The 26,949-nt window shown below is 41.3% G+C and overlaps 1 protein-coding gene across 1 annotated transcript in view; it reads left to right on the top strand.

The window, feature by feature from the left end:
- The first annotated feature begins 17,009 nt into the window (after positions 1-17,009).
- The window catches only part of LOC132822487 (chemokine-like protein TAFA-4), a 220,941-nt gene continuing 211,001 nt past the window's right edge, over positions 17,010-26,949 (top strand). The window contains exon 1 of the mRNA XM_060835863.1: positions 17,010-17,038. The gene's annotated coding sequence lies outside the window, so the exon portion shown is untranslated. The remainder of the gene's footprint in view (positions 17,039-26,949) is intronic.

Raw genomic sequence — 26,949 nt, 5'->3', positions numbered from 1 at the left:
GGGACCTTAGCTGTTTACAATATACATTAATAATATAGATGAAGTCATTAAAAGTAATATAAGCAAATTTGCTGATGACACAAAGCTTCCCACAGCAGCCTAAGATACTTCTCACCTGAAGCAGGAGATTTATCCCATTTTAAGCCCACTGAAACCTCTTTCCTCCCAATTGTAATTTGTTCAAATGTATCACACTCCTCCCTAATGAACATATCTACATTGTCCTTCTCTGTAATCAATACAAATACCAAGTACTTATTTAGAACTTCACCTACATTTTTGAATTCCACAAGTAGTTTGTTGGTTTGATCCCTAATCTTTCTTTAGTTATCCTCTTGCCCCTAATATACTTGAGTGTGATAGCATTATTGGTATTCTTCAAGGAGCTACCAAAGATAAAAGGCAAGCAGTAGTGTACTATCACTATCAAAAAAGGTTTGATAACATACTCCCTCTTCAGGCTATTTAATAAGATGAGAGTCTTGGTGTTGGAGCTAAAATATTAGCATGGATAGAGGATTTGCTATCTGGTAGAAGACAGAGAGTGGGGATGAAGGGACATGTTTGGCATGACAACCTGTAACTAGTACCGCAAGGGATCAATGTTGGGGTCACAAGTATTAACATTATATTTTAATGACTTCGATGAAGGAAGTGAAATGCATTGCCATAATTGCAGATGACCCAAAATTAGGTGGGAATGCAAATGGTGGGGTTGACATAGTGTCTACAGTGGGGTACAGATAGGTTAAGTGAGTGAGTAAAAGCTTTCTGATGGAGTGAGAAAATGTAAATGAATGTATGCGCTTTGCCAGAAGGTGCAGAAGAGTTGAATATTATCTCGGTAACGAAAGACTGCAGAAAGCTGCAGCACAGAGGGATGTTATGGTCCTCATGCCTAAATTTCAAAATGTTAGCATCCCAAATTCAGTAGGTAATAGGGAAGACAAATGAAATATTAGCCTTTATTCTAAAACTATATAATGTGCTAGTTGGTCCACATCTCAGAATATTATTAACAGTTTTCATCCCGTTATCTAATGCAAGATATACTGGCATTGGATATAATTCAAAGAAGTTTACTAGGTTTATCCAAGGTATGGAGGACATTTTTTTATAAATAGTGTTTTATTAAGTTGGGTCTATGCTTATTGAAGTTTAGAAGACAGAGTTGATTTTATTGAAGCATACAAGATTCTTAAGGGTTTTTGGTCCCCTTGTGGAAGAGTCGAGGGCTAAAGGGCACAATCTCAGAATAAGGAGTTGCCCATTTAAGACATACACAAGGAGGACTTTCTTTTCTGAGTGTAGTGAATCTGTGTAATTATTTAATGAAGAGGGCAACTGAGACTGGGTATTCAAGAAAATTCAAGACTGAGAAAGATTTTTTTTAATCAGTAAGGGAATCAAAGATAGGGCAGGAAAGTAGAGTTGACAATTATAAGATCAGCCATGATCTCAGCAAATGGTGGAGCAGACTTGCTGGGCTGAATGGCCTATCTATCTAGGCTTATATCTTATGGTCACCAATATTTGGTTCCAGTTTTCTAATGTTCAGTTCCACACAGTTAACAATAATATGTATGTTTAGGTCCAGCCTAACACCTCACGAGATTAACTTAACTTGGGTCTAACAAATCTAGCTATTAAGTACTATGTAAGTAAGCATGTTCTGTTTAAAAAAGACCAGGCCTATCTTCCTCAGAAGACTTAGTGTGATGGCATTAAATCTACCCAAAGAATCACAGATTGTTACAGTGGACATGCCCACAACATATACCATGATACAGCAGTAAAGGTTTTATAATATACACACCAGGGAACATTTTTATCCAGGTTTGCCAAATTAAAAACAACCACTCCCCTTTAGTCTTCCCAGCTCCTTGTAAATACCTGTGCCATTGTCTTATGGAGAACTCTAAAATCGATTACGTGCACATAACATATCATGGCTGGGAATGTGCTGTTTGAGAAATATGCTTTTTCGCTTGGCTACAAGAAGAAATTAATTTGGCTACACGTGTAGCTCAGACAGACATGCTAATTAGAAGTTCAATATTCTAACATTGATTTACAGTGGAATGACAATTTTCATGTACTCTCTAAAAACAGAATCATGTGCCTGTTGTTCAGGGACATTATGTTGCATTGCAATAATAATTTGCTAATGCTGTGACTTATTAAATGTGGTAAGTTAAAAAAAACCCCAGAGTGCCTCATTGTCACATGTATTAGATGGCTAGTGAACATTTTGGGATCAAATGACTTTCTTTTAAAAAAAACTCTTTATATCTGTTTGCAGCAAGGCAATGCTATTAACAAGAGGAAGTACATTCTGACTGGCATAAATGGTGCATGTGTTTCTCAAATACTTCACAACTGTAATGTCCAGCTGTACTGCTCAAAGAACAATTACTATACTACCTGCACATGCTCAGCTTTCTATTTATTTAAAGAAGCACCTTCATGGTGCTTCTTTATAAATATTAGCTTCATATAGGTGGTTTCCAATGGCAGAAAGGAGTAACATGGATACCTGCTCGTCATAGATATAAACAGCACATCACTATGGTCGGATTTCACTTCTTTTGGTTAAATAGAAAGGCTGTGCATGTGCAGGTACTATAGTTATTGTTATTTGAGCAGTACAGCTGGATATTATAATTCTGAAGTCATTGAGAAACACATGCACCATTTATGCCAATGAGGGGAAGCATGGAGAAAAACGAATTGAGCACATATGCAACATTCACTCTGAGGATTAATAACACTTAATGTAGATGGTACTATAGTGTATCCCGGTTCGTTTAATACAGGATATGAGCATAAATTTTACTTAGTGATAATAGGTTGCAGAAAATGGTGGGAATGGATAAGGAGGGACAGCATTTTTTCAGCGTAGTTCTGTGGCCCTGGTTACAGCCCAATTAAACGTTCATGTTTCAAAATCTTTTATGCCCGTGACTGGAAATACTTTAGGGGAGATGACTGACGGCTACTCACCTTCACTTACAGATAGATGGTAAAAATATCTGGCATTCTCTTATTACTTTTGAAAGTGTCCAGTTTCAGACAAATTTGAATTGACTGGTGTTGTGACACAAGTAGTCGGCCGAGTCAAGGATTTGCTGTCTCGGTCCATTCACAGCAGCGTTTGCAATAATTTCTGAGACTTGTAGATGGGTCTCATCTATAGGCAATTTTACCTGAGTGTCTGGATGATTCAGAAGAATACCTATAGCATCAAGTTATTATCAACATCTCGGGGGAAATGAGAAAAAACAAGTATAAGGCTATAGTGTAAGCTACGGATAGTTTATCTCAAATCAGTTAAATAGTGACTTTCCAACCGGTGTATACACGGGACATTTCTCAGAGCAATGAACCAACATAAGAAAAGATAGGCCGGATGCACTAGTACATGCCTCATTTGCAGTTTTGGACCATCTGGATGCTGTTCTGGTGCTCCCGGCTCATTACAGGGCACAGCATTAATTTTGATGTTGTCAGAGTGTGCAATGAGCCGAGTGGACAAGTGCACAGACTCACAGCTGCGGGTGTACGACCTTGTGCATTGGAGGCTCCACTATCCGCCGTGTCCCATTACTGCGAGTGTCGGAGGTCGGATATGCAGATCGCACTGTGGTCTCCTGCACTTATTCAATCCGATCCAGCATGCTGAGACTGAGTACCTGAAATGAATGTTACAGAAATTACATCCAGCAGTGAAAGGGGCACAAAGATCGTCGAAAATAGAAATCTGGCGGTGGGAAATGAAACACGAAGCTGAGGACTATTTGCGGGTTTAGCGTATTACTGTCAGTAGATGGCGCCGGAACACTGCACAATGGTGAACTGTTCCATGCAATGTGGACTGAGATGAGCTGCTCTCAGGAGAGGATAGAGCAAATTATGGCGAAATTAAGCTACTTATTCACCATTCTGTTGCTTCACGTATTTGCCAACTTGAAGAAACTGGCCATTCTTGGTGAACATTTGTCGATGTGAACACTGGCTATTCGCGATGGATAACTTTTTACATAAGCAGATATAAACCTTTCGCGTTTTGGACACATTTGATAGGGGCATAATTATTAGGGGGTCAAAGGAGTTTGAGGTTAGTAAAAATGAGGTACTGATTCTGACCTCAAACATATTACCTGGACAATGAAAAGCGTTGTAACCATGAGAGTGTCTGAGCATTCCAGATTGTCTGAATATAAACTCCCAGTGTCCAAGTATTCTTGGCTGCTCCAGCAAAGTTAATTTGTCATCCTACCTGTGTGCACAAAGCATTTTGTTTGCTCAATATCAAATATCAAAATGGAACATGTCAAAAAAGATACATTGCTTTCACACAAGTAGTTGGTGATAGAGGTTGGTTATCCATTTAGGCAGATGAATAGAAAGACAACTTTTTATTTAAGTGGACAAAAATTTCAGAATGTTAATGTGCAGAGGGATCTGGATGTCCCAGTGCATGAATTGCAGAAAACTAGTAAGCTGATACAACATGCAATATGATACACAAATTAAATGTTTGCATTTATTGCCAAATGAATAGAGTATAAGTAGTTTTTGGTTCCCTTACTTGATGACGGATGTAGTTGTATTGGAAGGCAGCTCAGAGGAGGTTCACTAGATTGAATCCAGATGTGAGTGACTTCTCTCCTGAAGAGAGATCGAGCAGTTTAAGCGTATACTTTGTGGAGTGTAGACAAATGGGAGGAAATTACATTGAGGTGTATAAAATGGGAAAAGGGATTGATAAAATGGAAAGGATGTTTCCTCGTGTGGGGTGGCACAGTGCCTCAGTGGTTAGCGCTGTTGGCTCACAGCACCAGGGACCCAGGTTTGATTCCAACCTTGGGTGACTGTCTGTGTGGAGTTTGCATATTCTCTCCGTGTCTGCATGTGCTTCCTCTGGGTGCTATGGTTTCGTCCCACAGTCCAAAGATGTGCAGGTCAGGTGAATTGGCCATACTAAATTACCCCATACTGTTAGGTGCATTAGTCAGAGGGAAATGGGTCTGGGTGGGTTACTCTTCAGAGGGTTGGTGTGGACTTGTTGGGCTGAAGGGCCTGTTTCCATACTGTAGGGAATCTAATCTAGAACAAGAGCCCACATATTTAGGAAAAGAGATAACAGAGATAAAGAAAAAATGCTTCCATCAGCGGGTTGTGAATCTGTGGAATTCAGTACCCCAGAGTGCATTGAATGCTGGGACATTGAGTAAATTTAAGGAGGAGATAGATTTTTACTTAGTACTGGATTGAAGGGTTATGGGGAGCACATGGAACTGAGGCTGAGCTCAAACCATCCGTAATTGTATTAAATAGTGGGACAGGTTTCAGGGCTGAATGTGGGCAGCACGGCGGCACAGTAGTTAGCACTGCTGCCTCACAGTGCCAGAGACCCAAGTTCAATTCCCACCTCAGACGACTGACTGTGTGGAATTTGCACGTTCTCCCCGTGTCTGCGTGGGATTGCTCTGCTTTCCTTCCACAGTCCAAAAATGTGCAGGTTAGGTGAATTGGCCAAGCTAAATTGCCCGTGGCGTTAGGTGCAAGGGTAAATGCAGGGGAATGGGTCTGGGTGGGTGTGGTTTGGTGGGTCGGTGTGGACTTGTTGGGCCGAAGGGGCTGTTTCCACACTGTAAGTAGTTTAATCTAATTGCATACTCCTGCTCCCAGTTCTTATGTTCTGGGTCTTCTCTCACCTGCAATGAAGACAACATACCTTTGAGTTTACATACTAGCTATTAATCTAGAAGATCCCAGTTTCTGGTGATCTGTTTGTGTCTTTTAACAGTTATTACACACATGTCTGCTGTTAGCAGGAATGGACTAAAGTCAATGTCATAATATCTCTACTGTGTTCATTCCTCATTTGGTTATGACAAGGTTACAGACTTTCTTAAATTAACAAAGGGAATTTATTAATTCTGAGAAGTCAGAAGAATTAATAACAAATTGGAAGAGGCCTAATGTGTCTGTACTTGTCTTTAAACAACCATCTATTTTACTCCCATTTTTCAGCACTTATCCTGTAGACATGTATGCTGTGATATTTCAAGTGTTCATCAGAATCGTTCTTAAATATTGTGAGAGTGCCCACCTCTACCACCCTTCGAAGTGATGAATTCCAGATACCACAATCCACAGTTAAATTTTATTTCCTCAAAACCAACATAAACCTCCTGCTTTTTACCTTGAAACTGACCCACCTACTCAAGGGAAATGTTTCTCTCTATCAACCTTATCTATGCCTCTCAGAACTTTGTACACTTCAATCAAATCCTGCCCACACCCCCCCCCCCCCCAATCCCCACCTCTCGTCAGCCTTCTCTGCTCTAAAGAAAGAAACCTCAGCTATTTAATTTCTCTTCAAAGCTCAATCACTCAAGCACAGTAGCAACGAGGAGAAACTGAGGACTGTAGATGCCAGATATCAGAATTGAGAGTGTGGTGCTGGAAAAGCACAGCTGGTCAGTAGCAGCCAAGGAGCAGGAGAATCAATGTTTTGGGCAAAAGCCTCATTCCTGATGAAGGGCTTTGCCCGAAACATTGACTCTTCTGCTCCACGGCTGCTGCCTGACTTGCTGTGCCTTTCCAGCACCACACTCTTGACCCAGCACCGCATCATCCTGGTGAATCTTTTCTGCATCCTGTCTAGTGCAAAGTAAGAAGTAGTTCTTTTTGTTATCCAGTCTCTCTGTTTGGTTCGCAGCATTTGGAGTGAGTAAAAGTCTTTACTTCCAATGCAAGGGTAACTAATAGATCATTCTTCAAACTGTGGCCATCTCAGCATGCTAATGCTCAAACACAGGCTGGTCCACAAGATTTAGCCCCATTTGTAAACCCAAATGGAATTAGAACTGGCTTTTGAAACCCTAACCTTATGTATTTATCAAAGGGAAAAACAAAATGTTTCTATAGTTTAGGATGTAGTCCACAGTGATTATCTTGCTGTGGAACAGGGGATCAACAGCCCCTTATTATCTTTGTGTCACAAAAGATTACAGTCCAATCTGTTTGAAGTTTCTTTGACATATTTAGGCATTACATCCCATCAGTGTCATACTGACTTTCTCTGAGTTTACACATGTACTTATTCTGTCTCTGTAGTGATCTCTTTTGGAATTAATGGCTGAAATCTAATGTTTTAGTTTGGGGTTCTGAGTCATCATTGTAATAGCTAAAATACTTCTAAAAAATAGTCACGATAAATATGTTGCTGTCAGACATGAGACAACTATTATTGTGATATTGTAACAAATAAGTAACCAAATAAGTAATAAGGCTCAAGGACAATTAAGGATGGTCAATAAATGCAGCCTAGCCAGCAGCACCCACACAGCATAAACAAAAAAAAAATGTGTTTAAGCAAAACCATGCATTGTTTTGAAAAATAGCATGTTTGTTTTCTGCTGACAGTGACCTCCTTTTTGATAATGTTATAATCTTCTTTGTTGTATCTGCAGGAGTAGGCATACTACACATGGACAGCTGACATGCTCTCAGGACATACTGGTGGTATGTCAACCATCATTCTCCCTCTTGTTTTTCTCTTCTCACATCTCAATTTAGTGTGAGTCTCCCATGTCCTGTTTTGTAGCCTCATACTGATAAGTCTACATCCAACATTTAAATCATGAAATCTAATAATCTAGTGAATTTATTCAGTGAGTAGTCGATGTATGCTGCTTAGAATGGTACCAGAGTTGATCATGCCTTGAATTAGTGTCAGTTTGTCAGAGTGACTGTAGTCACTTCTGATTCAGACTATTGAGGATTTGAGCACTTAATCTGTGACAGTGAATTTAGATTAGATTACTTCCAGTGTGGAAGCAGGCCCTTCGGCCCAACAAGTCCACACCGACCCGCCAAAGCGCAACCCACACCAGACCCATTCCCCTACATTTATCCCTTCATCTAATAATACGGGCAATTTAGCGTGGCCAATTCACCTAACCTGCACATTTTTTTTTGGATTGTGAGAGGAAACCAGAGCACCCAGAGGGTGCTCATGCAGACACAGGGAGAATGTGCAAATTCCACACAGAGAGTCGCCTGAGGCGGGAAATGAACCTGGGTCTCTGGCAATGTGAGGCAGCAGTGCTAACCACTGTGCCACCGTGCCACCCACAAATTTATTGGTGAAAGTCTTTTGGAAGAGATGTTAAACTGCTGTATGGTCTGCCTCTTCCAGTGACCGTAAAAGATCTTACATTATACAAAGAAAGCATTGTTCCTCTATATTCATTAATAGCATTTATTACTCAATCAATAGTGTCAAGAACAAGTTAATTGGGAATTCATCTTGCGTGTGGTTTGCAGTAAGATGGCTAAAACAATATAAAGAACTGTGGATGCTGGAAATCTGATACAAAAACTGAAATTGCTGGAGAAACTCAGATTGTCTGAAACATGTGTAAAGACAAAGCAATGTTAATGTTTCAAGATTAGTGACTCTTCTTCTGTTCTGAAGGAGGGTCACTGGACCCAAAATGTTACCCTGTTTTCTCTTCTGCCAGACCTGCTGAGTTTCTTCAGCAATTTTTGTTTTTGTAGCAGTATATTGGCTGACTTGTTTGCCTGCCTAAACACAGAGTGCACTTCGGGACAACATGAGGACATGAATCACACTGAATTATTAATATACGTTCTTTCTTTTTGAGTTATTTCTTGTTGTCTTCACAAATGCTTTAAACCACCTGAGTTTCTCCAGCAATTTCAGTTTTTGTATCAGATTTCCAGTATCCACAGTTCTTTATTTTGTTTTAGCCATCTTACTACAAACCACAAACAAGATGAATTCCCAGTTAACTTGTTCTTGACACTGTTGATTGAGTAATAAATGTTATTAATGAATATAGAAGAATATTGCTGCCTTTCTTGGTATAATGTAGGATCTTTTACGGTTTTTGCTTCAGATTTCCAGCTTCCACAGTTCTTTGTTTTGAGTTAATTTATCTCAGTCAGGTGGAATGAACATTACAGCTGACTTCAATACCCTGATTTAAGGAGGAACAAATTGACCAATGTTTATACTTTCAATTACTACCCATTAAACCTTGCACCACAGTGTATGTTGGGTGTGTAATATAGTTGACAGTAATATTCTATGTGACAACCAAGCAACATTCACTCTCTAGACTTAAGTGCATCAGGCATCAAAAAGTGATTGATGCCTATGGTGCTAAAACCTACAGCAAGTTAATACTTCCAGACGAAAAGAAAAAAAGATTGAGAACATAGTTATGCTTATTTGATTAGATTTAAGGAGAAATATTTTTCTCCTTAAAATTCTGAAACAAAAGATTTTTACTTTGAACTCAAGTTTACAAAAATCCCTACAAGGTATTGACTCAACATATAATTTTTACAACAGAAAAGTAATATACTACTATGGGCTACCCACAAAGTACATTCTAGAATCTTTTGGATATAGCAAAGTCTTATCTCTCAGTTGTGCATTAATTCCTCCCTTATGGAGTTTTCTAAATTTTGCTTTATCAAATCAATGTTCTCCATGAATGACAATATAATATAATGGAATTTCCAGATAGTTTCCATTTTCCTGAATATATATTAAATTCAGTTAGATTTTAGAATTTTGATCATTAATAAATCAACATTCAAGTGAAAGATCCTATTTTGTTCAGTTATTCTACTAAAGGTATACATTGGCTCAGATTTTGCAGTGGTCATTATAGCAGATCTGTCAGCATTTGTTCTCATTAGTTAACTGAAACAGATAGTAACTCTCGAGTAATTGTGGAATAGCATAGAAATCCAGAATCTGCTATTGCGATTGTGTGCTTCTCTAGATGGATTGCTGAGGCACCCCTTGACTGCAATCAGTGGATAATGTTATGAAATGACCAGAATGTACACTCTGTTGGTTTTCTGTAAAAAAACCTTGAAAAAAAGACATTTGTATGCTGTATATGTGGATTTTTATTCATGTGCTAATTTCACAATTAATGGCAAACCTGTCTTCTGACCTTAAAATGTAAATTTTATATTTGTGAAATCTCAAATTTTCCCATGATAGTGAAAACTTCCACATATATGTAACATATGTATAAGAAGTTTGCTAATGTTTATTTCAGCATCAATCTTAAGACAACAAAATCATTTAGCTTGTTATCTGACAATTTAAATTAGAAGTGAAGGTCATTAAATGGTTTTAAGTTGCTGATTTGCAATGTGATTTGCTGCTTACCTGACACACTGACTGCTCTGCTGGGACATCTCATTGATTTTATAAAGTTCCAACTGTGATGATGAAAACAACAGGGGGTCACTAGATCTTTGTGGGTTTCCTCTCTCAAGGCCAGTGGTAAGTGTCATTGTAGGATCTGGACTACTATGTCCGTATTATATTGGGGATAATGACAAAGGAGATTAGGACTGATTCCCCCTGTTATGAACAGACATGTAGGGTTGTACAGCACAGAAACAGACCCTTTGGTCCAACTGTTCCATGACAACCAGATTTCCTAAATTAATCGAGTGCTATTTGCCAGCATTTGGCCCATATTCCTTTAAATCCTTTCTTTTCATGTACCTATCTAGGTGCATAAATATTGCAATTGTACCAGTCTTCACCACTTCATCTGACAGCTCATTCCATATGTGCATTATTCTCTGTGTGAAAATGTTGCCCCTTATGTTCCTTTTACAGCATACCCCTCTCACCTTAAACCTATACCCTCTAGTTTTGGACTCCACTACGCTGGGAAAAAAAGAGACATTGGTCATTCACCTTGACCATGCCCCTCATGATTTTGTAATCCTCTGTTAGGTCACTCCTCAGTCTCAGACACTCCAGGGAAAATATTCCAGAGAACCTGTTCAGACTCACCCTATCTGCTCTGAAATGTTACAACATAACCTGGAGAATATGGCACTTAAACCTGGAACTTCGGGCTCAGCAGTGGGGGGCACTACTTTTTTTTATTTCAAAAATATACTTTATTCATAAAAAATATTTTGATGATCTGTACAATTGGTCATGCCATACATACGTCAACATCTTTGCATGCAGAGATCGAGTAATCATTCATCTATACAGGTCTGTACATTTACCATCCATATATTTAGCTGAGGCGTCAGTGGAGCCCACTTATTGTGTGGGCCCCCTGTTCTTAGGCAGGCAGATGTTACACGGTGGTCTTTCCCCACCGCGCTTTGGTGGCAGCTGCCCCAAGCTTCAGCGCATCCCTGATCACTGGACCTTGGAATGTGCCAGTCTGCAACACTCAGTCGGGGTCAGCTCCCTCAGCTGGAAGATCAACAGGTTTCGGACAGACGTAAGAGCGTCTTTCACCGAGCTGATGATCCTTCAGGCACAGTTGATGTTCGTCTTGGTGTGCGTCCTGGGGAACAGGCTGTAGAGCACGGAATCCCCCGTCACAGAGCTGCTCAGGACAAACCTCGACAAACACCACTGCATTCCTCTCCAGACTTCCTTTGTGTAGGCACATTCCAGAAGGAGGTGTGTGACAGTCTTGTCCCCTCCACAGCCGCTTCAAATTGGGGGGCACTACTGCCACAACAAAGTACACTTCACAGGATTATTATATCTATAATGAAATGGTAACATTAGCTATAGTCCATCCTAACATCACCACTTTTGGACTCCTTCAATTTTCTCACTCATATCCCAGTAATGTTACTTTGCAGTGAGAGGAGGAAGTGTAGAAGGAAGCAGGAAAGGATCCAAGCATCCCAGGAGTAGAAGGTTCCAAAGACTGGTCCTTTTCTACAGCATATCCATCAACACTTTATTTAATGCAAATCGGACCAGTTGTTAATTGGGAAATTATGCAAGGAACAAGTCTTGACAATGAAGCGGAAAAATAAATTCATGCTGGGTTACAGTGATTTCTGATTTGGTTAGGTAGAGGACATCTGGGATTAGTGCAATCTAATTTGAAGAACTTTCAAGGGAAATATGATGAATCGAAGTGGCAAGTCAGATGACATCAGCCATTTACAATGGGAACAGCGGGCTCTCTGAACTTGGCTTGGTTTTAAAGATCAGCTCCTTTAAAGGGGGCTGCACCCAGCTTGACAGAAAGCAGATTGCAGCCAAAACAAACTTTTCAAATGTCCTCAAAGTAGTAGAAATCGGACAAAAAAAAAGAACCAAAGCCGGCGACTAAGAGACTAGCTTCAAATGTCAGCCTGGGGCTCCTTGAAATGATTGGATTGCAGACTGTTCATGCAAACTTCTGCCGCTTGCATGATCTGCTTCAATTACTACTTGGTCAAAGGAGTCCGATGGTCTTCCAATGACTTTACCTCACGCAGCATCAGCAGCCAGGCCCCCTTTTTAAAAAAGGAAAACTTATGACAAAGATTCGATTAGAGAGCAGGGCGGGGCAAGGCCCTCCTGGTTCAACAGAGAGTTTACTTACATTTAACTATGTAAAAAGCGAGTCGGTAGGTTGGGGTGGGGGAGGAGGGTAAAATACATGGGGTAGGGTTACTGAAATTATAGATGTTGGGATAGGAATAAATGTTTCCAGAAAAGGAAAGGCTGTAAGAAAGAAAAGGTGCTATTTAAATTAATTTCAGAGATTCTGCAAAAGGCTTAAGGCACAACTGTAATGATCACACTTAAGTAAAAGGGCTGATTGTTGTCCCCTGCTTTTTGTAGGAATGTGCACTTTGGTTCCAATATCTGCTCAGAGCTGCCTGGAGACTGACGCAGCGTCCACTTGCAGATAGGTGGTAGGCAACCTAAGACGTACATTAATGCCAACAAATAAATCTCCCGACTAATCCAACACACCAGTGTGTTTTCTGGGAAGCTGCTATCAGATTTTGAAGTTTAGATTTATGATTCTTTAGAGATCACCCCGGCAGAAAATGGCTTATGAAAACAACAGACAAGAGAATGTGTGGTTGGCATGATAAATATTTAATTAGCGGAAAGTCTAGTGAGTTGCAAAGCGGCAGCAGAGATAGGCTTGCTGCACGATCAGCTAAAGTAGTGGTGAACCTGAATGTGGAGGGAATAGAATAACCCCGGTTTGAAAACCTAAAGTTAGAGACACTGCTATAAAAGTGATACCATTTACGTTCACCTGAGGCCGTTCAGCTTTTGTTGTGCATCCTGTTGCAGCTTCTAAACATTTTCCATTCAACTGAAGCAGGGTATAGTTTCTAAATAATGGGATTATTTGCCGAGAAGGAAGTCTATATTTTTCAATCAATATTGTACATTGTACAGAGTGCAATATCTGGATCCTATTGTGGGAACTTAAAATATAACCGGATATATGTTTGTAACATTTCATGTAAAAGCTATTCTGAAGATATGGATTAAACCATCCAATGAGTGTCAGTGGGTCAGTTCATTGTTAGTAGGCTCCCTTTCTCAATACTAGGCTGTCAGTCATTGCCACTGTAATATCGATTATTAAGTAGGCATTGACAATCGGTCACTGTTACAGTGACTGTTAATACCTTCCTACACTGTTACAGTGACTGTCAATACCTACTTAATAGCAATATCGGTTATTAAGAAGATATTGACAGTCATTAATACTGAACTCTTTAGTTACAAATCCTGCATTGACAATCAGTATTCATACTGCACTGTCAATCAGAGACTGATATTACATTAACGACCATTAATCTGTATTGTCAATCACTAACTCTGCTTTTGTGGCTTATTAAAACTGTACTGACCATCACTTATCGATACAATACTGATCAATACTATTGTCAATTACTAGAACTTTATTGCCAGTGACCAATACTAAATTGTCAATCAATCATTAACGCCACATTGATGATGATTAATTTTATATTAACAGTTACTGGTTTTGAATTGTCAGTCAGCTTAACTATATTGCGAATTGTAAAATTTGGGGGTGTCTAATATTGAATTATCAATCAGCATTTACTTTACTTTGCAGCTAATAATGCTAAATTGTAACTCACTCATGAAATACACCGTTCAGTCATCAGTTGTCAATGTTCACAACAATGAGTGACTGGTTAGGAATATAATAATGCAAAATTAAGAACATTGCTGTCTTGTCAATCATTCATTCTGGATCTGTACAATTCTACAACTAGGTAGCTGACCAGTCACCCACCAATGTGGTGCATCAGCTTTATAGCTGTTTAATTGATAGACTTGGTCACGTTAATTAGCTAAGGATTTTATGTTACAGTCTATTGCTGATTTTTGCCATAACATGGGGCAGCACGGTGGTTCATTGGTTCGCACTGCTGTCTTACAGCACCATGGGCTTGGGTTCGATTTCAGCCTCGGGCGACTGTCTGTGCAGCTTCTCCCTGTATCTGCGTGGGTACGGTGCGGTTTCCTCCCACAATCACAAAATGTATAGGTCCGGTGGATTGCCTATAGCTTCCAGGGATGTACAGTCTAGGTGGATTAGCCATGCAGAGTTAGAGGGTGGGCCGAGTTCTCTGCTTCCACACCGTAGGCATTCTATAGCCGAAACTTTTTTTTTAATGAGTAATTATATTACATGAGGTTTTCATTTCGCTTTCACTGAAAAAAAGAATACTTTTGATACTAAATGTGATTCTTACAATAAAATAGCAAAGCGGGACAAAAGTCTGGAAATACAATGATGGGAAGTCCCATGTGCAGAAAGGGTTAATTCCATCTCTTGGACCCACAAGCTGTGCTCTGAGCTGCTGACGGAGTCAGGCTTGTCTGGTTTTGCAGGAAGGTGGAAAACCCAGTCAGCAACTAATAACATTCGGGGTATTCATGTAGGCTGGTGAGGTCCGGAATGGTAACTTGAGCGATAACGAGATGGTAACAATGTCCGCCTTCCAGTGCCCAGGGGGCTCTTCATCATAACTCACTTCCCCTCATGCAACGTCGCCTCAACGCGCGACTCTTTTTTTTAAAAAAAAGTCACTGATGTTTAAAATGCGCACATCTCTGGCTTGGCAGTTACGGTTAATATTCGCCAATAGATGGATCTCCCCGGCAACTGGACAGCGGATCAACAGATTCGGAGTGAAGTTGCCTGAAAGTGTTCTTGAGGACATGTACTCCCAGTCCCAATAACTGGAAAGTGCTTTTGAACTTGACATGCTTCTGGGAGAGTGAGGTGAATAATGATCAGGTTAACTGTGACCTGGAATATGGCGGTGGACATGTCCTCACGCGTGAACGCTTCGATCCTGGAGATGGGACCTCTTCTCCTTCGTCATATAAAACTGGCCAAAATGTGGATCGTGCTTTTTTTCCCCTGAAATTATTGTTTCAATTCTTTTTGGAGGGGGCTCCCCTCCAGTGGTAGTGTCCCTATCTCTGAGACTTAACACCAGGGTCCCCTGCTCCAGAAGCGAACATCTCTGAACAAGTCGGTGAGAGAATATTTACAACCCACTGGGAAGGGCATGGTTATCTAAAGAAGGGTTGGAATCATTGCGTGAGCGTCACATCCCCACCCCATTATCAAATCTAAGGACCAGTGGAAAGTACACAGCTAGAAGACCATAAGGAGTGGAAGTAAGGCCATTCGGCCCATCGAGTTCACTCCGCCATTCAATCATGACTGATGGGCATTTCAACTCCACTTACCAGCATTCTCCCCGTAGCCCTTAATTCCTCGAAACAAGAATCTGAGACATTCCTCCTGTCCATAGGACTCAGTGATTCTACAGTGTGGAAACAGGCCAACAAATCCACACGGACTCTTCGAAGAGCAACCCCCAGACCCTTCACCTAACACTAGGGGCAATTTAGCATAGTCAGTTCACCTAACCTGCACATTTTTGGACTGGGAGGAAACCCACGCAGACACAGGGCAAACATGCAAACTTCACACAGTGACAGTCGCCCGAGGCTGGAATCGAACCTGACATCCTACTGTTGTAAGGTCGGAGTGCTAACCACTGAACCAGCATGCCGCTCCTAACGCAATCCCAATCAGTGCATCGATTGCTTTAAACAACTTCACTCGGAACTATTGAAGCGAGCAGCAACCGAGAAGGCGGAATGACCGTTCCAAAAAGAAAGATTTTTATTGATTTTTAAATAAAAAATCCAAATGCAAACACGAGTGGGGTTGGGGGTGGGGTGTAGGGTGGGAAATATACGGTATGTGGTTGGCCGTAGAGGTCGATGCAGCAGAAGGTGGTGAGAGAGTCTCTGGACAGGCAGCTGGCTCTCTGCTAATCCTCTTGTCCATTTCTAATCAAACCCAGCCAGCTGAAGAGCAGGGAACAGATGGCTTCTGGTGCATTCCTTGCCTTATTAGAAGGCCAGCCCAAACGGGATACATACACATCTATGTATCTGCAATAAAAGAAAAGTCCGAGGAGGGAGCAGAGAGGCGCGGTCTCACGTCATTTGGGCGGGAATGGGAGCAGGTTGCTGTATAGTGAAATGCCGGAGGTGATGGTGCGAGAGCGGGGATTACTGCAGTCAAAGTCGATCCCTGTGGAAACTGTTCCCTCCCAAACCCCTCCCGAGCGGGATTGTACAAGGCTTTCGAGTGAGTGATTGAATGAGTGTGAGGGAGAGAAACAAGGATAACCTGCAGTTTACCCAAAAAGAACACTCGCCTCAAGCTTTTTTTGCAACTTTTTTTACCCCCTCTTTCTCACTCCTGCTCCCAACCCAAGGAACCTGACCAGCTTTTAACTGGAAGGAGGGGGCTCGGTGGACTCAACTCCCCAACAATCCAAGAGAGAAATTCCAACCGGAGCCCGGGAGCATTGGAAAGCGCCGGTAACGAGAAGGAGGCGCTTGTTTGAGGTGTTGTGTGTGTGTTTGTGGGGGACGGATAGGTTTGTCTCCCGACCCCCCCCACCCCCCCAAAGGCAATCGCTGTCCCGTCACTGGAGGCTTTAACCGCCGGTGCCCCCACCCCGCGGACTGGCTGCAGCGGCGATGAGGCGAGGGGACTGTCCACATCTGACAGCCTGAGAGGACAAGGGCAGGACGCGGTGCGGAGCGCGGGAAGAGGATCCAGGGGAGGGAGGGCAGGAAGACGGAGCTGTGTGCCATCCGGCTGTGCAGGTGAGCCTTATATCGGTGCTCGACCCCGGTTTACTGAGTTTGACCCCTTGGAGCTCGGATATCCCACCGAGAGAGTGTTAAAAAAAACACTTGCATGTTTATGAGGGACTGTATTTCTGTTGTAGGAGATAGCCTGGTTTATGTCCTGACCCCGCAGAGCTGAGTCTCTGTCTGTCTGTCTCTCCGCCCCCACCCCCCCAGTCCGCCCTTGGTTCACTCAGGCGTGTGCATCGGGTTAGAAGTTGATGGCGAAACTTTTGAAGCCGGCTGCCGATGTGGCTGGGGGGTAGGGGGTGGGTGGGGTGGTGGTGTCGCTTTTATCTGACGGCGATCTGTCTTGTCTTTGGCAAAGTTGAGTTGGGACTGCTCCAGAGTCACAGCGGGGATGCGCTCCAGTGAATGACACTGCCATTTCAGAGCGATGGTGGCCACATCTCGCTCCATCTCACCAGTCAGCTTCCTCCCACCGGCTGCCGGCGCTTGGCTGGAGTCTAGACCGAGCGGTATTTTGTTTTGGAGAAATAACTTTGTTTTTTTTCTTTGGGGAGGAGGGGGGTGTACCTCATGCATTATCTTGCGTTGTTGTATTCGTCTGTACCAGAGAGAGAGCGTTAATGTGTATTTGTGCGTTGTGTTAGGAGCGAGTAGTACGTCTGTCTATGCTGGTGGATTAGTGTGTGTTACTGTGTGAATTACTGAGCCCTAGTGGCAGCGTTTAGCCTGTTACTGTCAGTATATGTATGTTCGTTGTATAGATGTTAATGTGCTTGACGGTGTAAGTTTAAACGTGTTATTGTATGAACTTAATGAGAGTATATGTGCGTGTCAAAATCTTTAGATATTCTCTCATCAACCTATTATTACACGCACCCGGGGCAGGGCAGACGTCAACCCGGGTCTCCTGGTTCCGAGGTCGGGACATTGCCACTGTCCACAAGCGTCTTCAGTATTTAACTTGTATAATTATTAATCTGGATATGGTGTGTGCGCGTGTGAGAAGGGGGTGAGGGTTATTCTAAGGGTGTTCCACCAACCTCCTTTATTAAAGATTAAGAACGCTCCTAACTTGTTTTCTGGCGTAATCGATGTGCCCCTTCAGGCGAAGTATTAAAAGCCCTAAGCCCTGAGCTGAGCTGAAAAACATCCGCGCGTTTAGCCGCTAATCCTGTGGAGAAGGGGCCGCTGTGAAGGTCTTTTCAGCCCAGGGTACCAGTCTGTCTTAAAGTAAAAGGATGGGGGTGGGCGGGGGGCTGTCATCTCGCTGAACAAGAGCGGGCCATTCATACTGCAGCAGCAAAGGAGGCAGTCATAGCCGGCGGTGTGTAATCCTGCACAGAATCTCTCTGACGGGCCGAGTGACCGCGCCTGCTGTTTGCTGGAGTTGAGAGATACAGGCGAGCAGTGGACCCAGCTCTGGGAGGTGATAGATACAGGAGGGTCGGTGTCACTTTAATCCCCGTGGGGAGCTACACTGACTGCTCCAGAGATATTTCCTGTCTCTGCCTCAGTGTTTACCTATCAGGCTGCACTGGCCAACCCTGGGTGCTATCAGCTGGAGCCTCACCATCTATCCTTCAGCTGACGGGAGATCGGAGATGTTCTCATTTTCACTTTGACTCTGCTCACTCCAACATCGGCTCCCGAAACATTTGGGATCCACTTAGAAACCTTCCAACAGTTGCTATCATTACCTTCTGTCCGATTACAATTTAATGCACCTTTTTTTGCTTCTTACCCACTTTCTTCCTTTCCCCTCACTTATTGTCCATACCCCCGCCCGCCCCAACACACACACACACACACACACTCTCTCTCTCTTGATTGTAAATAAAAAACGCGACGTTTAGTCCGGAATGAAGCTAACTCCAGTTCCTGCAAACCCAGGCGCTAGGTTTCTCGTTTTTGTTGCTGGGACACAGTAGTAAACTGCCTGAATCTCGGCCGAGCTCCTGCAGCAAGTCCACCTCGCTATTGCTCTGGCTTCCGGAAAGGATGGAAATGCATTGCAATCCCCTCTAATCCGATTTCATCAAAGCCAAGTTCATTCTTGTCATCGCAATCCATCAAACGGTCTACATTCAGCGACACTGGCTCAATGGCAACCGACCATTTCCACTGGGACATTTGGCGACTTGTTAACACCCAGATTTATCAGGGAGGAGAAAGTGAGGACTGCAGATGCTGGAGATCAGAGTTGAAAATGTGTGGCTGGAAAAGCGCAGCAGGTCAGGTAGCATCCAAGGAACAGGAGAATCCTGTTCCTTGGATGCTGCCTGACCTGCTGAGCTTTTCCAGCCACACATTTTCAACCCAGATTTATCAGCCTGGATCTTGAATGTATTCGCGACATTTGGTCCGCATTGATAGGGAGCAGGTCAAACATGGGTCAGACACCGGCAGTTCCAAGGTTAATGAGAGCATATGCCTATCCCACACACAAGGTGAACAGTGCATTATAATTCTATATAATGCTAACACACGCGTGCACACCATCCTATATACAGTCGTTGAGTTTTGCAGTTATTGCCTAAGTATCATCTGAGCTACACACGGGTGTTCAATGTAATAGTATCACATGCATATGTTACACTGACGAATGTTGTGTTCGAGCATAGTAGGTATCTATTGCAATCACACAGTCAAGCAATGCCTAGAAGCCATGCAACAACCATTTCATATATTATATATGTATGTGTGTGTGTATATATATATATATATATATTTAATTAATTCCAGGATAAGCGCAGCCTCGTTCAGTTATATTCAAAATATGCCTGCAGATAATCAGTGAAGTTGAAACCTGTTCCGTCTTAACCAGGGTCATAGTCTCAAACCTTTGACATCCCCACCGCCCCGGTGTCGCTCGGCTTGAACGCCCGGGAGTTGCAGAGCTCCCTTTGCCCTGGCCATTGTTAAGCATCGCCGCTGACATGACGCCCAGGGCAAATCTCCTCGAAGTTTACGGCAGGAGCCGGGACAGAGTCGCCGGCAGACGGTGCTCCCGTGTCCATGACCGTTATCGAAGTAGACTTGCCGTTCAGTGAGGATCATTTTCCCCAGCGGGCAGACTCTCCCAATCCTCAGCATTGGTCAAGTTATTGATAACTGTCACCCTTCACCAACAATCAACATCGCGCAGTTCACCCAAACTCCTCACTCTGCAAACTCCACAGCGCGGTAATTTACAGGGGATTTGCTCGGTTTGGCAGATGAAACTCTGATCTTTATTAATGCAGAATTACCTGCAAAAAGGTGATGGTTTAACCGGGCAATCAGCAGTGATAGAGAGAAAGCCATGTGTAAAACCACTCTGTGAGGAAAGCGGGCTCTGAGTTCTCTGTCGCTTTCCCAACAATGCCCTTTGCTCAGCGATTTCTGTCAGTATCTGTGGGATTTCTGTCAGTATCTGTGGGATTTCAGCGAACTGGAGTCATTGGGAACAAAGTTGTCCCTGCTTGTGGTACCACGTTAGGAAGGCTCAAACGTGGTGGCTTTTAACATGCCTTCCCGCGTGGCTACAATAAATGCTGCTTCACTCTGGGGTTATAGTCGTAGAATTTAACCGCTGCTCTCTTATTTTGTGATGTAGGTTCCAATAATACATGGCGACTTCTGTACTTGGGTCGTTGTAATATTGTAGCAATTTGTTTTTCTTCTGTCTGCAACCACCGAAAAAAATTATAATGGGTCATTACGTTTATTTGTTTCAATCTTTCATCTTGTGGCCGTCAATATACTTCATGCCATTTTAATTCCTTGTGGCTTTTGATGAAGCATTTTGTCTTCTCGCGTGTGACATTGCTGCAGTACAGCATTGAATCCACCAGAGGGAGACGATGTCACGCCAGACTGGATGGGTCTATGTTAATCTCACACAGAAACACAACACACTGGAAACAACTCAGCAGGTCAGGCGGCAGCAGTAGAGAGAGGGAGCGAAAAAGAGTCAATGTCATTGGTTGATGTCCGTTCACCATGTCTTCTTTAGCTTTAATTACAGAGTATTTACAGTTTCCTGGTGGCTCTGTCTCTGAAGGAGTCAGGCGCTAGTCTCACTCTCTCCACTTTCCCAGTAACTCTTAATTTCTGCCCTCTTTACATAACTGAGTTCTCTTTTGAAAGCCGTGATTGAATTTGCCTTTACCACATTATCTCAAACAGTGTTTTCCAAATCCTAACCACTCATTGCAGTTTTTCCCTTAATTTTTCCTTTATTTTAGTTATTAACATGATCAGTAAACCAATGTCTCCACTATGTGCACTTCACCATTACTTTCTACATTTCTATAAAACGCTCTTTCTCGTTTCTTTTAAAAAAATGTGTTATTTCCTCATAATCATCTTCTAAAAGTTGAACAAATTCTCTTAAACAGAAGTAATAGCATCTGCAGAAAGAGGCAAAATCAGAGTTAACAGTCAGATCTGTCACTTCTTATAAGAACCTGCTCCAGACAAGGGGTCTGATATGTGAGCTCTGATATTAGGTCAGTTGGATCAAAAGTTTGGTTAAAGATGTAGGTTCTAGGAAGTGTCTTAAAGGAGGGAAGTGTAGGGAGGGAATTCTAGATCCTGAGCTATTGACAGCTGAAGATGCAGCACCTCATCTTGAATTGACACTTATCAATAGTCCACACTAGAGGAATGCATTGAAATTCCAGGGCCTCAAGTGACCTTTCATCTATTCTTAAATTTAAGTCCATATATTGAGGTAATGTTTGCATTTATTGGATGGAAAAGTACATCATGAAGGCAGTGCTGGCACTTCTAGTGTGTTTGATAATGGAAAACTCCAAATCAGGGCTGGAGGAATCTTGTGAAGGTCTGAAACAGAGTCCTCATGTCCTCTTTAAAAAGGAAGGCATAATCTTTTGTTCCTAGATGACCTCAACATTTCTGTAACTTAAAGTGACCAGTCTAATATGTTACAGCAATCTATTCTATAACAGAGCCACGTCAATGAAAATAATCATTAGACCCCGAAGGCTTTACCCTGTCCCAGGTCCATCGGCTGCCCTGATCTTTAACCACAATAAGGAATTCACAAGGAGCAGGAACATAGATGTCAAGGTCCTTCAACATTAGTGGGCTAGTTTATATTTTGCTTGAGTGATAGTCTCAATGTAGGAGACATTGCTGCTTTTCATCTGTTACAGCATTAATTTGCAGATTGATAGAATCCTAGGAAGTCAAAGACTTTCACATTCTCTCATCAGTGATTCTCACCTGAGTGAACTATAATCCTGGCTCATGCCTCAGTAAATATTACTTCGGTTGCACTTCTTGAACATAAAAGAAATTCATGACCAAGGTTCAATAACTCATTACTAAAGGATCTTGTTTCTTGAGAAGTGGATTCGAAAGTAAACACTGTCAATGTGAGATCCATAAATCTCCAATCTTTTATCTGGGAAGCCTTCAAAATGATTAGGCGGACGTATAATTGGATTTACATCGACCCACACAAGGAAGAGGCCTGAAAAAATAATAAATCTGCAAATGATGGTTAAGGATTAAGATAAAAAACTGGAAGAACGGCAAATAGCTGGAAATCAGAAACAAAAACTGAAATTGCTGGAACATCTCAGCAAATCTGACAGCATCTGCGAAAAGAAATCAGAGTTAATGTTTGGATCCAGTGACCCTTCTTCAGAACTGAAGGTAGGTAGGAAAATATTGTTTTTTAAGCAGAAGACAGGATGGGGGTGGTGGGGGGGGGAGGGGGGGGGGGCAGGGGGTAAGGACTAAGCAATACGTGGTGGTAGAGCCCATAGAGAGAGAAGAACAGTTGGACAGACAAAGGAGTGGATAACGGTCAGTCTGGGAAAATGATAGCTGCATATGCAGACTATTAGTGGCTCACAATGGCAAACAGCACCTCACTTTCCACTTGGAAACTCTACAGCCTTCTGGACTCAATATCAAATTCAACAATTTTAGTGCTAGAGTCAATTTTACCTCAAATCCCATACACCAGACCTTATTATCACATGGTGTGTTATTACACGCAACCCATTGTTAATCAATAATTGTCCCCAATAGCAGCTATTCATTCTCCCAAATTGACCGTTATTCACTCCTAAGTCTGTCCAACTGATCTGCTCTCTTTGAGCGCTATCTTCACCTATAGTTTACTCCTTAACTCCTCCCCACCCCACCTTCTTCATAAAAAGCAACATTTTCATAGCTACAATCAGTTCTTAAGAAGAGTCACTGAACCTGAAACGTTAACTCTGATTACTTTCCACAGATGCTGCGAGACCTGCTGCGATTTTCCAGCAATTCCTGTTTTTGTTAGGATTAAGATGATGTTTTAAAACAATCATTGGGATTTACTCTCGAATAATCATGACAAGGAAAATATATGTTTAATGAAACCTAGCAATATAAGGCAGCTGATAACAGTGTTATACAGTCATAGAATTACAGAGATGTACAGCATGGAAACAGACCCTTCGGTCCAACTCATCCATGCCGACCAGATATCCCAACCCAATCTAGTCCCACCTGCCAGCACCTGGCCCATATCCCTCCAAACCCTTCCTATTCATATACCCATCCAGATGCCTTTTAAATGTTGCAATTGTACCAGCCTCCACCACTTCCTCTGGCAGCCTATTCCACACATTCACCACACTCTGCGTGAAAAAGTTGCCCCTTAGGTCTCTTTTATATCTTTCCCCTCTCACACTAAACCTATGCCCTCTAGTTCTGGACTCTCCCACCCGAGGGAAAATACCTTGTCTATTTACCCTATCCATGTCCCTCATGATTTTATAAACATCTATAAGACTTGAGTATTCATGGCTGTGTAAAACAAAATATATTTTTATAATAAACAAACTTGTGCCACATATTGATTGGCTGCTTGATTAATGGTTTCACCTTCTTCATTCTCCCAAATGGAAATGTAGCATCTCTTCATCTCTCCTTGGATTCCAAAATCCTGGGACCTGCTATTAAACTGAGATCATTTAGATGGCTTCTTAGAAGAGTCAAATCTGAATTAGAGGCAAAATGTTTTAAAAAAAGCTAATACATTATATCCATGTAATCCATGCTAGTTAATAAGAGTGAACAGAGATTATGATCATTTGGTTTTGATGAATTATTGAATAGTACGACTATAATAGCGATGAAGTCTTGTATTCTCTTTGCGCAAATGCAGCAGAGATAATGAAGGCTTCAATTAAAGTCCATGAGTGGAATTTAACTGAATATTAGTCAAAATATGTTGTCAACAACAACAAAAACAAAGTGAACCAATCAAATCATTCAGAATATTTTCTGAAAATCATCTTAGGTTCCCCACCAAAATTAATATTAATTAATAGAAGAAGGTTTGTAACAGCATAAAGACAAAACAAAACATTATTCACATTATAGCTTTTTCTGTATTAGATATCCTTTTGTAATGGTTTCCCTCTGTGTAAGAAAGCTAAACCTCAAGTTCGTGTCTAGACATATTGCTGATAACTGAAGAGATTAAACAAGTATCCAGCTACAACTCCCAAGTGTGCAATTTTGCCGAAGACCTCTGGAAACTTTTATGATTAACAATAAAGCTGACCATTCACTGAGAGGATCAGCACTTGCTGCTTATGTACACAGTTCCTTCTGAAAGAAAATTGCCCCCAATAAACATCCAAAAAAAAATCTTAGAGAAGCCACATTTACTGGTAGCACATTAAAAAAAATGTTTCTGGGATGCAACCAAAGCCATTTATTGCTTATTTCTAGTAGCTGCTGAGAATGTGGTGTTCAATCCCATTCTAGAACTGCTGCATTCTGTGTTAAGGGTAGTGATGTTAGCGAGGGAGACCTTGGATTTAGACCTAGACCCAACAGCACTGGAGGAATTGTGATGTGTTTCCACATCTGAATGGTGTATGTCTTCAAGGGAGCTTGCGATTTGTGGCTTTATGCATATGCCTTGTTCTTCTGGTTGGTAGAGGACATCAATTTCGAAGGTACTGTCAAAGATTGCTTGGTGGTTTCTGCAGTACATCTTATAATGTCCAAAATATCGCAAGGCTTTTATTTTATGCTTCCCTTAGTTTGAAAGTCAAAGATCATATACAAATACAGCTGGCAAATAATGTCAGGAGACCACACGCAAATGCAGCTGAATGCCTGAAATTAATCCATTCATATAGATCTTTTAAATATAATTAAAAATATAATGTAATTATAGTTCATTTAATGTAATTAAATTATTCAGAATAACAGTCCTTCTTTCATATTAGTTTACACTTGGAACTCAAAAGCAACTATTCCAAATAGACAGATAATAAGCTTTAGCATGACATCATGTTATTCAAGTTTGTAGAAAGGCTCTAAATAATTTATAAACTTTAATGCAATAGTTTGGTAAGTGCTGAAGACAGGAAGATGCAAATTAGTTTATCTATTGTTATATTTTTATGTTACTTGACATTCACTGTAAAAAAAAACTGCTGTAAACAAGAAAGTAAATTTATTACTTGCAGCATGCAGAGATTTATTTCTGTACATGCGCCATTTATTTAATGAGCTTGGGAAATGCTATTTATTTACTACTAATCATAAAATACTTACCCTTTCTGAGTGGGTTCCTCAAAACTATTTCTGTGTATCCTTTCAACAGACAGGTAAAATGTCTTGGCTTTCTTGGGTGAATGAATTTTTGACTTGCCATAACAGATGTCAGAAGACCTCTTAGACTGTACCTTTAAAAGTAATGCACTGAGTTTTCACACAAATAGCTGAAGGTTGATCTCATCAAATATTATAAAAGAATATTAAGATTTTATTAAAAGGCCATTAAAAACGGTCCATGCAAAAATAAAACATTTTCAGTAAATTGATGTTGATGCAAAGCCTTCCTAGACCTGATTGGTTAATCCCTAACGCCCACCAAGAAAGATTCTCCACAAGGAAACACTAAGAAATAGAGCACTTGCAGCTTCTGCTTTTCTGTTCCTTTATTCTACAGGTGAAATCTTGAATTTTGTGCATGTGAGTCCCCATGAGTGCCACTCCTGTATGAAGTGTGCACCTTTAGCTGTTGCCTATACGACTGGAAATACTAAGTCAGATGCCATCTGCTGAGAGAAATAAAGTGAATATTTTAGGTTGATGCTGACCCATCATCAGAAACCTTTATCAATAACCTGAAACATCAACTCTTTTTTTTTTAACCACAGATCCTGCCTGACTTGCTGTGTATTTACAGCATTTTCTGTTTCATGTTTACAGCAGCTGCAGTATTTTACTTTTGTTCCTGTATCACCTCTTTTATATAATGTTCAATATGTGAAATGAGGCAATAAATTCCCCAGGAGAAAATATATATAAAAGTGCACAGCAGCTCAATCAGTGACAGTGGGAGAAATAGAGGAATGCTCTGGTTTCTGACAAATGGCTAAATTAACATTATAGTCTCTTTCTATATCTGATGTTAATTATGTAGAGATTACAGCAAGGAATCAGGCAGTGATTTAGTGATGTGCTGTTTAAATATTTTGAACCTGGTTGCTGAATGTGTTCCCATTATTGGGCTTTGATTAAAAACCATTTTACTTGAAAGAAGGCTGAATATTTCAAAGAAGCTCAGCTTGAGTGAACCAGCCAGGAAATATTTACAAGTCATGCTGCTTGCTGTGATTCATAGAACTGTGTTTAATGAAATATGCTTTCACACAAAAAAAGCCACATTTTAGGACATTTTAACTGAAATCGTGATTAAGCAAGGAACTTCATTAATGTAAACTTTCATTGAGCAAATGGCTTTTCTGTGTGTAGTGTAGGCCTCTGCAAAGCTGGTGATGAACAATGTGTCTTCTATCACCTGATAAATTATTTAGTCCAAGCAAAAATGTATAAAAAAAGTTAAATGGCAGGGAAATTACTCCTGGAGTTTTCCTCAATGGTAT

The sequence above is a fragment of the Hemiscyllium ocellatum genome, chromosome 14, assembly GCF_020745735.1.
Source record: "Hemiscyllium ocellatum isolate sHemOce1 chromosome 14, sHemOce1.pat.X.cur, whole genome shotgun sequence".
NCBI lineage: Eukaryota > Metazoa > Chordata > Chondrichthyes > Orectolobiformes > Hemiscylliidae > Hemiscyllium > Hemiscyllium ocellatum.
Note: the sequence above shows the minus strand (reverse complement) of the source record. Positions and strands in the feature narration are given on the sequence as shown.